This window comes from Adiantum capillus-veneris, chromosome 14 (genome assembly GCF_014529385.1).
Source record: "Adiantum capillus-veneris isolate H3 chromosome 14, ASM1452938v2, whole genome shotgun sequence".
NCBI classification, from domain to species: Eukaryota; Viridiplantae; Streptophyta; class Polypodiopsida; order Polypodiales; family Pteridaceae; genus Adiantum; species Adiantum capillus-veneris.
Window position 1 is genome coordinate 136,401,893 of NC_140944.1, and position 15,787 is coordinate 136,417,679.

General features: G+C 40.7%; 1 pseudogene; it reads left to right on the top strand.

Annotated features, from left to right (window-relative positions):
* The first annotated feature begins 13,999 nt into the window (after positions 1-13,999).
* LOC147443201 (uncharacterized) lies at positions 14,000-14,900 on the top strand (annotated as a pseudogene).
* The last annotated feature ends 887 nt before the right edge of the window (positions 14,901-15,787 follow it).

Here is a 15,787-nt window from a genome sequence, read left to right on the forward strand (position 1 = left end):
ACATGTCATGATATGAAGGGTGTTCCACCCTTCCATGGTGCAACACACAATTCCCAAGAATAGCATGGCTAAACCAGTCCAACAACGACCCTACCCAATGAATCCTAAGTATGCAAAAATTGTTCAAGAAGAGATTGGAAAGCTTGTCAAATGTGGATTCATATACCCTATTGAGCACTCAGAATGGGTGTCTCCAATAGTTATTGTGCCAAAAAATAATGGGAAACTGAAAGTGTGCGTGGATCTCAAGAAGGGCAATGCTGCCACTAGGAGAGACCATTGCCCCTTGCCACATTCAGAACGTGTGCTTGAAAGAGTTGCAGGGAAGGAAGCTTATATCTTTTTAGATGGGTACTCTGGCTACAATCAAATCAGAATTGCACTAGAGACCAAGCTAGAATTGCTTTTATAACCAAATTTGGAGTGTTCGCATTTCGTGTTATGGCTTTTGGCTTAACCAATGCCCATGCTACCTTCCAAAGATTAATTAACACTGCTTTTAGAGAATATTTGAGGGAGTTTTGCGAAGCTTCCTTAGATGCACTTTGTGTTTATTTATCTTGGAAAGAAAATCTATCATGTTTACAAAAGGTGTGTGAAAAGTGAAGATTGTATCACATCTCATTAAACCCTTTCAAATGCCAAATTTGGGTTAAACACTAAGTCATTTTAGGGCATATAGTGTCCAAAAATGGGATTTTCACAGATGAGAGGAAATAAAATCCATTTTCAATTTTCCACCACCTACAAACTATAAAGGAGTTAAAAGGTTCATGGCCATGCTGGTTATTATAGACGGTTTATTTTAAACTTTACCGAGATAACTTGCCCATTGTACAAGATTCTTATTAAGTTCCACTGGACCGTGGAGTGTGACCATGCTTACGAGTTATTAGAAAAGACCTTAACAAGTGCTCCCATTCTACGAGTGCCCAATTGGAATGTCAATTTCCATGTGCATATTGATGCCTCAAACTTTGCTATTGGGTGTGTTCTAGCTCAATGAGGACTTTACCTAGATAGCTCGCCCATTGTACAAGCTTCTTATAAGTTCCACTGGACCGTGGAGTGTGACCATGCTTACGAGTTATTAGAAAAGACCTTAACAAGTGCTCCCATTCTACTAGTGCCCAATTGGAATGTAAATTTCCATGTGCATATTGATGCCTCAAACTTTGCTATTGGGTGTGTTCTAGCTCAACGAGGAGAACATAAATTGGAACACACCATTAGCTTTGCAAGTTGTCAATCAAATGATTCTGAGAGAAACTATTCCACTACAGAGTGGAAAGGTTTAGCTATAATTTACGCGGTGAAGAAATTTTACTACTACGTTCTTGCCAACAAATTTTTTTTCTATGTGGATCATCAAGAATTGTTGTATCTACTAAATAAACCTTGTTCCATGGGAAGAATTACACGGTGGTTGTTAATTATTCTTGAGTTTGAATTTACCATTGTGGTGAGAACCGATAAAAGACATGTCATGGCGGATCATTTGTCTCACATACCCAATGGTGAAGCCCCTACTGGAATTGATGATGAATTGCCTGATACTTCCCTATTTCTAGTCGAGACCATGCCTGAATGGAGTGAGAAGGTTGTGAAAATTGTAGTTAATGGTTTTCCACCCAAAGAGCTTCATAAGGATATAGCTCGAAAACTATTAGAGAAATGTGAACCTTATTCTCTAATTCCGGGAACTCTCTACAAGCTAGGGAAGGACAATATTCTTAGACGTTGTACTCATGACTCGGATGAGTATTTATACATACTACAAGAATCCCACATGGGTATAGCCGGAGGACATTTCTTAGGGGAACTAACTGCTAGAAAGGTGTTGCAATAAGCCTATTGGTGGCCTACCTTATTCAAGGATGCATCACTTTTTTCAAAAGGGTGTGATGAATTCCAACGTTACAAGATCACACAATGAAAGAATAAGATGCCCTTACATCCTATTAAAGTGACTCAACCATTTGAAAAATGGGGTTTAGACTATAGGCCCAATTAGTCCGGCAGCCCGTAACACTCAATCATGATATATTATTGTTGCCATTGACTATGTGATAAAGTGGGCAGAAGCCAAGGCGACATGCAAGGCTGATGCAAGGTCAATCGCCAAGTTTCTCTTTGAGAACATTATTACACGATTTGGTTGTCCCTTTGAGATTGTGAGTGACAATGGTACTCATTTTATAAATAGAGTGATTAAGGAACTCACAAAAAACTTTATGATAGCCCACCATAAGTCTACACCTTATTATCCACAAGAAAATGGACAAGCTAAGAGCACTAACAAGACCTTAATTTCTATCTTCACCAAAAAAATAGAAGCTCATCGCACATATTGGGATTTGAAGCTAACTTCAGCTCTATGAGCTTATCATACTTCTAAAAAGTGGCTATTAATTGTATACCATTCAAGATAGTATATGGCCAAGAAGCAGTTATGCCATGGGAGTTTGTAATTCCTATTCTACTGGCAACTTCACAAGAAGGTTGGGATGATAACCCTTTAGTTGAGCGTTTATATATCCTTGAGAGGTTGAATGAAGAAAGACAATTGGTTGTGCAAAATGAACTTGTGGAAAAAGATAGGAGAAAGAAATGGTTTAATCGTCATAAAGAACAAGGATATCAAGGTTGGAGATAAAGTCCTTATGTATGGAGTGCATAACAAGAAGAAAAAGTTGAAATATACGAAAAGAGACCATATAGAGTATGCGAAATCACCCCACAAGGTACCATTTGTGTGGATACTCTTGATGGAATTGAAACCATTGGATTCCTCAATGGGAGTAAATTTAAAAAATACTATGGTACTTTAAGCCAAGAGGAGCTACGTGCCATCCATTAAAAAAAGGCAGCCAAGGCACAAGCGGAATTGAAAAAGATACAAGCTCAAGCCGAGGCTAAGGAGTGACAACAACGTATTAGACGCAATGAGAGGCCAACCTTGGAGTTACACATGCAATTCAAGTTGAAATAGAGGATGATTGGTTGGACTTTGACACACCTCTATGATACCCTATTGAGCTAAATAGTGCCTATGAAAAAGTGTTATATAACACCTTATTGGACACAGGTGCTAAATATAATCTGCTATGATATGGAGTGTGGTGTCAGCTAGGGAAGCCTTCTCTATCTGAGAGTACCATCCAATTCAAGGGTATCAACAAGAAAAAACTACGATTTTTGGAACCTGACACATTTTTATCAGTTATGAAAACGGGGTCGTAGCTCAAGACTTTTTGGTCATGCTTGCCGGAACTATGGAAGGAAATATAAACCTAGGATGCAGGTGGATGATAGTAACCAAATGCACTATTGATTGGGACTGGGAGTGTCACAACACGAAACCAACTCTTAGCCCTGCCACTCAAGCGAGAGTCCTTGAGATATCACCTCTTGAGGAAATACCACCCAAAACATTGCATGTCCAAGAGGTTGAACCATCTGTACCTATGGCCCAACCCTCTAGAGCTTCAACTTATGTAGCTGAAACAAAACATGAGACGCAGAAGACCCATTGTAATATAACCAAGAAAACATACAAATGGGTCCCTAAAGCTTCTTTAACAACCATTTCTGACGCTAAAAAACAAAAGCCTTGTAAGAGACGCCCCACTTGCTCCAAGAAAGGTAAGAAAATGTTGCCTTGGATTCCTAAAAGACTATTGGAAGCCCAAGGCTACTATGAAAGGAATGATCAAATTTGGGTGCCTAAACGTAGGTTGTGTTCTTGCCTATAAGCTATAGACCCATGTGAGTTAATCCTGTAATGATAAAGCCAATTGAAGATCGTGGGAAGGGAAAGATCACAGAACACTATACACCTGATCTAGAGCTAGTTTGGGTACACTAGCGAGAATGACTTGTTTTGATAGGCTCAAACATAGAAAAAACAAATGAAGCTTCTTTCTCTTCATGTAGTTCTTCAACAGAAACACAAGCTTCTTCACATCTTCCACCTACCACCAAAATTGAAGAAGCTTATGCCTTTCAAATATTAGCCATGAAACATGGTCTGACAAGGGCCCCATACCATGGGGCAAGAGCCACACGTAGCATCACCAATATGGTCACCTAGTGATGCACAAGAACGAATAAGAGAACTCGTAGCCAAAAAAGTCTTAAAAAAAAGGGGAGGGGCAAGAGCCCTCGCATAATCCACACACGCCTCCCCTCTTTTTTTTCTTTGCATGGTTTGAGTTCATTGACATTATCCTTTAAAAGTCTTGGTGTTGTTCATTGATTGCGCCTACACACGAATCATTTTCTAGCTATATCTCTCTCTCTCTCTCTCTCACACACACACACACACACACACACACACACACACACACACACACACACACACACACACACACACACACACACACACACACACACACACACACACACACACACACACACATAGTGGACCACCACGGCAGATCCGGTAGCAATGATGTAAGGAGATGTAGAGAGAGGCTTATAGTCTCTAGGATCTCTTGAATGATTTGGGCTAAGGTCTCAGTGCCTAATGAGATTATTCATGCCAAGCTAGCTACCTCCCCTCTTGTGGTGGGTTGCTAGTTGCATCCAGAGGAGCCCATGGAGGGAGGAACTAGTGGTGGGCCACCAACAACATGTAGAGGGTGGAGCAACTACTCATAAGTAGGCATTTGCTTTCATGGGAGAGTTAGGCTACCAATAGCATTGAGGAGATAGTGGCCGTTTGTGTATAAGGGAGGAGGGGTGGTGGAGCATGAAAGGGGGGGACTGAGTAAGACCTAGCCTCAATATAGTAAAGAAGGGGCCACTAGTTGTAGATAGAAGGGTTTGAGAGAGAATTCTCAAATTTTCAAGGCCATCTCTGCTTAACGCTCTTGTACAAGTCTATTGGTTCACAGAGTGATCATAAAATTGGCCTCTTATACATACATGAAGAATGAGGATTTAGATGTGCAAAGAAGGCCGTAATCATTGAGGCTTGCCAAAAACAATAAAGTAAATGTGGTTGCCAAGGAGGGGTCTTTGGGATCTTATTAGATTAGTATCCTTGATGCATATTTCATGCAACCTCTTTAGAGACAGATATGCTTAGCTTGCCCTTAAGTCATCTCGGCTATGAGTGCTACTTGGGGGATTCATTCTATATACAAAACGAGACGCCACCTGAGAGCGAACAACTTTGATAGAACCCCTATATACGACTCATATTAGGAAATATGACCCCCCTTTTTACGCTTATACAACAATAAATGAAGAAAACTATTACACCCCTATCTTACATATAAAATTTAGGTCTCACATGATCTAATCAAGTAAAACTAGTCAAAGAGTGTGTAGCATAGGGATTGGCAACGTACTAAGGAACTACTTCTGTTGATAACTAGATATACCCTCAATGTGTCTTAGTTTGACTTTCAAACTATGAGCCCAATAAGCCTTCATTTTGGCTACTCATCCAATTCTGAACCGTCTAAACTACTCAAAGAACATGGCTATAAAGTTGTGTTAAGTTCTCCGTGTATATTTGCATCTATTTAAACTCTTTATAACTTTCATCCCTCAACAAATGAACTATAATCACAAAACAAGCAATTGATATAAAGCAGTGTTCGTTCTTGCATTTATCTTTGTAGCTATTGACTCACAAGTTCAAGGGCAGACTCTTTTGGGAAGCCATGATTTTGAAACACAAAAACTTCCTCTCATTTTCCTTTTCTCACTCCCCCCCCCCCCCCCCCCCCCCCCACCCCATAAATATGATGCCCCCTCCCTTATTTTAAGCATGAGAGATAAATTATTGGTGGCCTACCCCTAACTTATACACTTATGTAACTTATAAAAAAACCCCTCCCCTGCATTACGTGGTGTGATAAGTTTTCCACAGTGAATCCCTCGTGGAGTGCTATAGAGAGACACAACATGCTGGTATGGGCATATGACATCATGGTTTCAATCACATGGCTTCAACATGGATAGACTACCTTGCATGCACCCTCCATATCTCTCTCATGGACAGATATCACTAGAGTTTTATGTCGAGATTTGATTTAGCTAGATACTAGGAGCATATGGATACCGTCGATTCAAGCGTTGGACACGATAATGAATTTCTATAGAGAGCATCTTCTCCAACTAATAGAGGATGGATATGCGATCGGACCGGCCTATATGCATACTCATTTATCCTATGGGATATGATATGCTATTGGTCAGATGCACACATCATTGCATTTGATATATATTGAGATTGGCAGATTTAGGAGAGTACTACTAGAGGCTAGTATATGCCAGTTGTGGCATGTTGTGCCAAAGACAACGTCATGAGATATAAAGATCATAGATTCATCGGGTTGTTTTTGCTAGAGTTATGCAGACACAGAGAGAGTCTCTTGAGGAGATCATGCAGTGGGAGTCATTCACGGAGGGAGATCACTAACTTCTTTAGAGTAGGGACTTAGCAGCCAAATGAGCATGCATCATAGCAAATTTAGAGCCCACTTATACCAGAGGTATATTAGCTGATAGAGCCATTGAGCCTGGGAGAGCTAGATATCCAAGGTATACAAGGGCAACAACAACATTGATGGAGGCTCCATCATAGGACCAAGACCATTCTAGCACGACATAGGAGAGGCCCAATATGACTATTTATAGAGGTACATATTGGCAACACTCTTAAACAATCGATGCAATACTTTTGTGGACAACGTCCAATGCCAGGCATTCTCAAGCATTGTTGATAATGATGATAATTTTAGTCTTTCACTTCATTTTTATTTTTGTATCTAGACATTGGATTAGATCCACTAAGATTGTATCAGTTTGTTCTCATAGGTCATTTTGGCCTTTTGAAGACGTATAATATAATATTTCATTTCATTTAATCTCTCTCTCTCTCTCTCTCTCTCTCTCTCTCATGCAGATCGTCATCAAGGACTTGTGTTGTCTTTACTAGACCACCGCATTTGACATACATGTCCACTAAAGCATTGCCAAGCACGATTTCCTCCCCTAGCAAAAGATGTTTCATGTACATCATGTTGCTTTGAATTGCAATGCATCTGCACATAGAAATTCAAAGCATCTTGATCTTTGCCATGTTGGGCATACCCCCTTATTAATGCAAACCAAGGGACCACATCCCAATTGGCAACTCCTCAAAAAATTTTGAGCTTTTATTAGAGCACCACATATCGTATACATATCAATTGCTATGTTGCCAAGTGTAGTAAATTTTTCCTAGCAATCCTTGTTTGTAAATCTACTCATGAACTAGTTCCCCCGAGTGCTCGTCTTCTTCATTGTCACATGCTTTTAATTAACTGGAAAAAGTCACCGTATTCAAGGAGAATTCCTTTCTCTGCATCCATTCTAAAAACATTAGGGTGAAAGCATGTTAATGTGTTGCACTTTTTGTGCTAGTTAGCACTTTCAAGTTAGCACATCTTTAAAAAGTTGGGCATCCAGTAAATTTTGTACAAATAATATCAAAAATTTTCAGAGGTTGTACATTTGGATATCTTGTTTCAAGATCTTTCTACTGATATATCATACGTTATAGATCTTAGAGATGTAGCTCATGTTATTGTACTAGTTAGCATATGTCAAAATTGTGCTAGTTAACATTGTCCCGGACATGAAAAAGTGTGACACATTAACATGCTTTCACCCATTAAAGCATCGATCTGAATATTGTATTTGCTTTTGCTTTCCCTTGACTACTAGAGCATATAAGACTATAGTTACATGCGCATCTAAGAGACGCCTCAACATGATTGGTGTAAGATTTTTTTATGGAAGACAACATATAATAGTGTAAAAAATAAAACGTGACATAACACGGCCTCCTCCCTAGTTTCAACTTTTTTAGGCATGATGAGCGTATAGAGAATGTATTAGGACATTGTCAAGGCTCTACCAGTAGAGTGTCACATGCCTCTTGAGTCATGGCTCCTAGCTAGATTTACTCACCTTGAGGTCCTTATTGTATTTAAGCCTTCTCAGACTCATGCCTTTGCATGTTCTTTGAGGTTCAATGAGAGGGTCACCTCCATATAGCTACTAATGAGGCACCAAAGGTAGCTGAGTGTTTTTTATAGTGGATTCAAGTTGTGGGCATCAAAGGGAGGATCTATGTGCTTGTTGATCCTCCTAACCCGATCAATTTTGAGAATCAACATTGGAGGCTTTGGGCTTGGGAGAGTTTCCCTTTAGCATGAGTGCAGTAGGACCCTAGGGAGTGGTTTTGGTGGGATGATTTTGCTTCAATCAATCACCCAAGGATCCCTTTCTTCTAGTACACAACACGATTGGGGTGTCACATACTGGCTACTTAGAGAGAGACTCACCATGCTATAAAAAGTGTCTAGCAAGAGGTGTTAGGGTAAAGGTGTCGTGCCTTTGCCCGAGGTCAAACCTCCAAATGCCCATTGACTCTACTAACTTACTCAGTTATTCTTTATACATAGAAGAATAAGGAGTGAGTGTTGCTTCTTGCCACTCTGCTCCACACCACATTGTGCTCTCTCTCTCCCCACATGCATGCATGTACGCACTTCAACTAGTATCAGAGCTTGAGAATTGAAGAGCACCATTGCAACTCAAAAGGGAAACAGGAAGGGAAGTAGAAAAAAATTCAACACATTTTTGTGTATCTGTTTTGTTCTATCAAAAAGGTTTGTGTTCAAGCCAATTCCCTCTAATCTTGGCCAATTGTTTTGTGCTCTTCAACTTTGCAGAAGAAAGTTTCTCAGAATCCTCACCAATTTTGAGATACGTCGCTCATACTACCTATTGCAAGTCATGTAGGTTAGGCTGAAAATTTTGCAAACCAAATTTTTCCTGGTTAGAATCAACATTTTACGTCTACATGATTTGAGAGTTATCTACTTCAGACAGTAGGGTGGTCTACTTTTGCAGGTTCTTTTGCATATAGGTTCTTTGCATTGTAAGAGTTTTTTGGAATGTGTATATGTATGCATACATAGGTGGCATACACTTGCAGATTGATATACAAGACATGTATTTGTATTGTGGTGATTTAGAGTGCTTTTGGAGATCATTTGCTACATACAAAGAGCTTGGATTGAGCTTGGTCATCCTCTTGTTTTGTGCATATATTATTTTCTCTCAATGAAGAGAGTGTGATCTAAGAATTTCAGCAAATCTATGCGCAACCTTGAGAACTTTTGCTGGATGTATGCACTCTTGTGGACTCTCAAGATTTGAGAGTGGATTTGTCACAGGTTATGCACATTGACTCATGTCATTGAGTGAATTTTGGAGAGTGTGGTGCATGGAATTGCATAGAGTTTTGCAAGCATTTTAGCATGATTGTGAGTTGATTTTTTATTTGATTTAGATGCTCATTTGTATTGACATGTGGATGCACATGATGTGTGCTTTTTGGTGATGATATTCTCCGTTTTGCGATGGCATATGTGGGCTGATTTTTAGCTATTTTTGAACATCAGTTTGTGTCAGAAGATTTTGGCTGGTTTGCATCCAAGTTCTTTTGCCACCAGTAATTGTCTTGCTTGCAGAGTGCGGTTGATGCACTTTATGTTTTGGATTATAGGATTGTTTTCCAGGTTGAGAGATTGAGACTTTGGGGCAGCTCATATATGCTTGAGTGTGGATTTTGTGTTGGTTTGCTCATGGTTTTTAGCATGTTTATGGCATGTGTGGTTATTATGGTCAGATAGCCAGAATACTGTCAAAACTTTACCAAAGTTTTTTAGAATTTTGTGTGTTCATGTGCATGGTTTGCAATCGCAAATTGATTGCATTTTGGCACTGAGTGGTTGCTTTTCCATAGTGTTCTGGCATCACATTGTGAGAGTGTTTTCTAACAAGATTATGTCACTTGACATGTATGCAATAATCTCTTCGAGGGGAGATTGTTGATGATAGATACATTGGTTACCATATAGTGATCTTGAATTAGAGCGGGTTTTTGGCATCATTTGAGCAATGTTGCTCACTTGTCTCATTACATTGATTGCCATATTTGTTGACAATTCTCTTGGACAACTTATGCATAAATGTATGTTGTATTTTGACTTGCTTGGTGTATGAGTTGGCCAGGCTTTGGCTATTGTCAATTGATTGATCTGTGCTTGATCTTGTTCCACGAGGGCTTGATGGAGTAAGGGGTGAACTCTTGGGGGGGGGGGGGGGGGGGGGGGGGGGGGGGGGGGGGGGGGGGGGGGGGGGGGGGCTCAAGGTCTCATACTCAACTTGGGCTATCCTAAATTGGGAAACTTGGGTGAACCTCAAAATTCCCAGCTAATGTCTTTTTGAAGGAGGGAGGGTCCACTCGGGCGTTTCACATGGGTGCCCATGCACTTCTCTTTTCTGTTCAAACGAACCTTTTTTGGCTCCGATAATAGTCAATCTCGTGCTTTGTTCAAAGTACCTGAAATTCCCTTTAATGGTGCTTCCCATGTTGCACCCTATTGCTACACTCCATTAGTACCTCTCTCCAAGGGGGAAATCTGATGTGCTTCCAAGGGAAACCACTACCTACCCAACGGAGGCTTCTCACAACCTGTTCACCGAATCCTCGGCCAAGCATAGCAATTGTGGTTCATTCTTGCAATCTTAAAAGAAATGCTACAAGAGAAAGACATTTCACATAGCTTTCTTGAAGATATCAAGGGGAGCACTCAAGCTAAATAAAAAATAGAGATTAATTCTCTAGATTTCAACAATCAAAAGATCCTCCATAAAATCAAAGCTTCAAAGAGGATCTAAGGCATCAAAAGCTACCAGCTTTGATCTTCAAGCAAAGGAATATTTTTCTCTCTCTCATTCTCCCTAAAGCTTCACAGTTAAGACTTGTAATTTTGTGCTTGTGTGAGGAGATAGAAACTGGGTCTAAGCATGTATTGGTGGTACCACTATTTCACTTTTTGGGGTACCACTAAGAGATTACTTTGGAAAAAAATTTGTGATAAATTCAAAAAAGACAAGGGGAATTTTAAAATGTTAATGGCCTTAGTAGTTGGAAGCGCCCATTGATTGTAGGGAGGGGCATCTCAGTCATCATTTCAAGGTATGCGTGACGTGACTTGTCATAGGACGACGTCGACGTCAACTTTTGATAGATTCTTCCCGCGTGCTAGGTGATCTCCTTGAGCTTCGAAACAAACGCTCGTCTCATTCACTCTCGCCTCTGTTCTGCCGGACTGAGAAGGTAAACCCTACTGCTGTTTTGAACTGCTGAGGTTTGTAGAAATCTCATTCACTCTTGCCTCTACTCTGCTGGACTGAGAAGGTTAACCCTACTTTTGAACTGCTGAGGTTTCCATGTCTGCATGTGCCATTTTTATGCTGCTTTTGAAGTGAAGCTTTGCATGCATCATGAATAATGTAGCACTTGGAGCTACAGGTATGCATGCATTAGTCTTTCTCCTCGTGCTCATAAGACATGCATCCTTTTTGCAAACAGAGGTCACCAGCCGTGCTCATAAACAGTTTTGAACTGCTGAGGCTTACATGTCTGCATGTCTTGTTTTGCCGGTCTGCTTTACCAAAGTCAAGCTTTGCATACATCATACTATAGCACTTGAAGCTGTAGGCATTAGTATTTCTCGACTTGCTCATAAGCTCATCCTCTTTACTGAATAGTCAAGCTGTAGGCTACAAGATAAAGTTACCTGCACGAGGTTTACCAAGGCACAAGATCGAGAAGGGCAAAATGTTTGAACCTAAACTTCAAGATCAAACCCCTCCAACCAATGAGCTCATAACGCAAAGCTGTCCATCAAAAGTGGAGGTAAAGGATGTGACTGGCACTGTGGAATGTGTTGCATCCATCTCAAATGTGTCAACAAAGTCATTGAAACGTAAACATGTGTATGTTTTGCATTTTTTTCTCCATTGCTTCCGTGTTTGCAAAGCTGGGCTTTCAACAAGCTCTATTTTTTGGTGCTTGCAACATTGGAGTACCCGTGGCTATCAAGATTTTGCTTCTTGGCTGAGGAATTGCATGAGGAGTATGGGCTTAGCCTAGAGGAGAAGCTACCTAAAGAGCTCATAGATAAAGATATCTTCGATGAGGAGTGGCTAAGTGTCTTCAAGTGCCTGCACAAGAAAATCACAAAGCTATTTCTCAACCATGTGAGGGATGAGTTCATTGATGAGTGCCGACTTTTGTACTAGAAGGTATATCAAGCAACCCTATCCAATGGTGGGCCAGAAGAATGAGCAAAAAAGGCTACTGGGCGAGGTGAAAGTGCAGCTGCAAGAAAAGAGGGACCTGTGGCTTAGAAATGAAGGGCATTTTTTTTTGCTTACAGTGACTTCTATAGGGAATTGGACCAACTAAACAAGGAGTTGGAGGTGCTCAATACCTCACTTGATTTAGATCCATGGGAGGTAGACCACAAAGAGGTAGAGGTCACAGCTATCACCAAGATGCTGTCCAAGGCAGGTGTCACTAATGATTCAGGGCAGCTAAAGAAGATTTGGACTCCTTGCAGGTCAGCTTGCTGCTAAAAGTGCCTAGAAGTGCTTTGTGATAAATTCAAATTGCTCAATAGATAAGGAGAATGTGCTGACCAAGTGGTTGGACTTAAATCTAGAAGTGCTTCATGTTATGAAGTGCTTTGAGATAGGTCTAAATTGCTTACTTGGAGTAGGAAGTGTTGACCAAGTGGTTAGAAAAAGCTTCATAGTGTTCACAAGTGCCTAGAAAGTGCTAATTTATGCCTTAAAAACACCTAAAAGTGCTTTGAAGTGCTCAATGGTGCCTACAATATGCTTGAAAATTCTTGATAGGTGGTAAGAAAGTGTTTCCAAGTGCTTCAAAGTGCTAAAAGGGTCCTTTAAAGTACTTTGAAGTGCTTTGATATAGCTCTATAATACTGCTTTCTAGGTGGTTATGAAGTTTTAACCAAGTGGTAATGATTGAGTGAATAGACTGCTTTAAAGTGCTCCACAATGTTGACTGGTGCTAAGAAAGTACTTCAAAGTGCTTTCAAGGAAGGAATCAAAACTTTGAAGCACTTAAACTCCTCACAAGGAGCACTATGTGGTGACCAATCTGCGATTTGAAGCACTTTAATTGCTCACAAGGAGTAAAAGTGTTGTCTAGGTGGTAAGAAAGTGCTTTGAAGTGCTTATTGTTGATCAATAGGTTGTTAGAAAGTGATTTGAAATGCTTTTTGGAGCCAAGAAAGTGGTAACCAGGTGCTTTGAAAGTGCTCTAAAGAAAGTGCTTATTGTTGATAAATAGGTGGTCAAAACGTGATTTGAAATGCTTTTTGGTGCCAAGAAAGTGGTAACCAGGTGCTTTGAAAGTGGTAGCTACGTGCTTAGAAAGTGGTGACCACGTGGTTAGAAAGTGCTATGAAGTGCTCAATGGTGCTTAATAGGTGGTTAAAAAGTGCTAAACAAGTTGTTAGAAAGCGCTAAGAAATGACTAGAAAGCATTTTGATAAGATTTGTCAAGCATTTTTTAATTTGCTTTGAATTCTTTAGAAGAAGTTGAAAAGAAGCATTCAAGCTTGTGCACTTAAGTCCATTCAAGCATGAAATGATCTTACTCTCCGTTGTTGTTTATGCTATGGTTGGCAGCAAAGGAATATGACTTTGGAATTTGAATTAGAAGCCTTGACGTTTCGAAGAGCATTTATGGATAGAGCCATCCAATATATCTAGGAAAAGGGTAGAGGCATCATTGTCCCTTCACCGCCGATTAAAGCCACTATTTTGAAACCCTTTGTGTGTATTGGGGGTGACTGTGTTGCATGTGGGAAACCTCTCTCAGCTAACCACATGGCAGGGTTCTTCTCGCTGGAATGTCAACACAAATATTACCCAATTTTCTTTGCAGTTCTATGCGGCACTATGGCAGAGTGCACTCACCCATTGTGCACAGTAAAGATTCCAAAAATTTCCAAGTGCTCGACACTCATAATTGAGTACACAGAGCCAGAGGGTGGGTTCACTATACTCAGCTTAAATCCACTTGTCATGAGATAAGTCCCTTAACATGATTTTTTTCTTCACAGAAACCAATGCTGATAAAAGTTCTCGTTTACCTGATATTGACAAGAACAATACAGAACTGTTTGAACTTGATGAGAACAACATAGAGCTATCTGAGGGTTTTCTACATGGCAAGGCTGTTGTAAAAAGTGGGGATAGAGTGGAGGACCCCGAGTCTAAACCCTTAGTGGTTGAGAAACATGGCAAGGAAACCATTGGACATGACTCCGGCAAGCTCTCAACCGACAACCAGGAAGGTAATGAAGTGCATATATGTAGTGTTTCATTTTTGTTTGAGCAGATTTTGGACTTTTTCCCCTAAACCTTATTGTGATCCCATAGGATTAAGTGGAGGACGTAGAGAATGTGGAGACATTACTAGTAATTGCAGATACCCTGAGGAAGAAGTGCAAGCGACAGCAAGAGGAAGGAGTGCATCATCCAGATCCAAAGAAAAGTACTAATCAAGACCCCCCCCCCCCCCCCCCTTAAAAAACTTGCGCACATCGGGAACTATAAGTTCCATGTGCTTTTTGTGCTATTTACATATTTTAAAATTTACTGAGTGTGGTTTTTTGGGTGTTATAGTAAAAATACAAGTGATTGGAAATGTTGGGCACCGGCATTGTGCTCAAAAAGACCTGGGGGACTTTGATTGGGAGACACCCCTAGTAACTCAGTTTCGTGTCTCTCACTTTTCGGAGGATAATAGGCCTCCCTTGATCATTAATATTAATGATTTGCTTATTGTCACTCACGACAAGAGAGAGGGACCAAGCCCGCCTAACATGGACATTCTGCACTTTCAAAAGGTGAAGCAGGACAACAATCTGAACCACGATGTGCACCATTTTGCAGAGTGGTTTGTTCTTGGGGCTAGCCAGATTGTTGAAGTGTACATCTAGAACACAAGCCCTTACCAAGACCTGGAAAAGAGGTTAGAATTGTGCTTGCCTCAGGCCCCCAGGTGCTTGAATGGGTGGATTGCAAAGAAGGCATGCAGTAGAAGCTCATGGCTTGACGAGCAAGGGGAGCATATGCTCTTTCTAGTCTTGGGCAATTTTTGGAATGAGTTTCCACAATCCTGTTAGGAAATATGACGTAGCTAAATGGATAATTGAGTAGATTAATTAATGGAGAGAGATAGATTTACATACACGAGATTAGAGAGTAGAGAGAGAGAAAGTACACACAATATACGTGGTTCACTCAATGTGGGCTACGTCCACGGGAAAGCAGCCACTCAATGGCTTTAGTACTTCAAAACAAGAAGTAGTTTACAAAGGGATTATACCCTTAATAGAGCTCCCTCCTTGCTTCACTCTCACCACCTCACACCCACCTTGTTGCAACTTCACATTATGAAATGTGTGTAGAAATGGCCTCCTTTTATAGGCCAAAAGGGTTGCCCTCTCTCATGAGAGGCAGCCATGCGTAGCCGCCCTTGTGTGAATAAGTCCAAACCAAACCCTCCAATCCGCCCATGTGTGGCCGCCCTTGTGTAGACAAATCCGCTTTTAAATTCGGCCACCGGCCACCGACCAATCGATCGGTCATTTTCCGACCACTTTTCGGCCGCCGTCCGACCATAATATTCCTGCGAAAAGGAATATTCCAGCAAAGGAAAAAAAAAGTCTCCGGGGCGAAAGCCCTCGAGGCCCCTAAAGTTGCCCCTAATTTTTGGCCGTGATAATTTTGGTTTCCGGCGAGTGATTTTCCTTCACGCACGATGGCTTCTCCTCATAATGGGGGCCTTACAAATGTGCATTTTTACCACAAAAAATTACAAGGG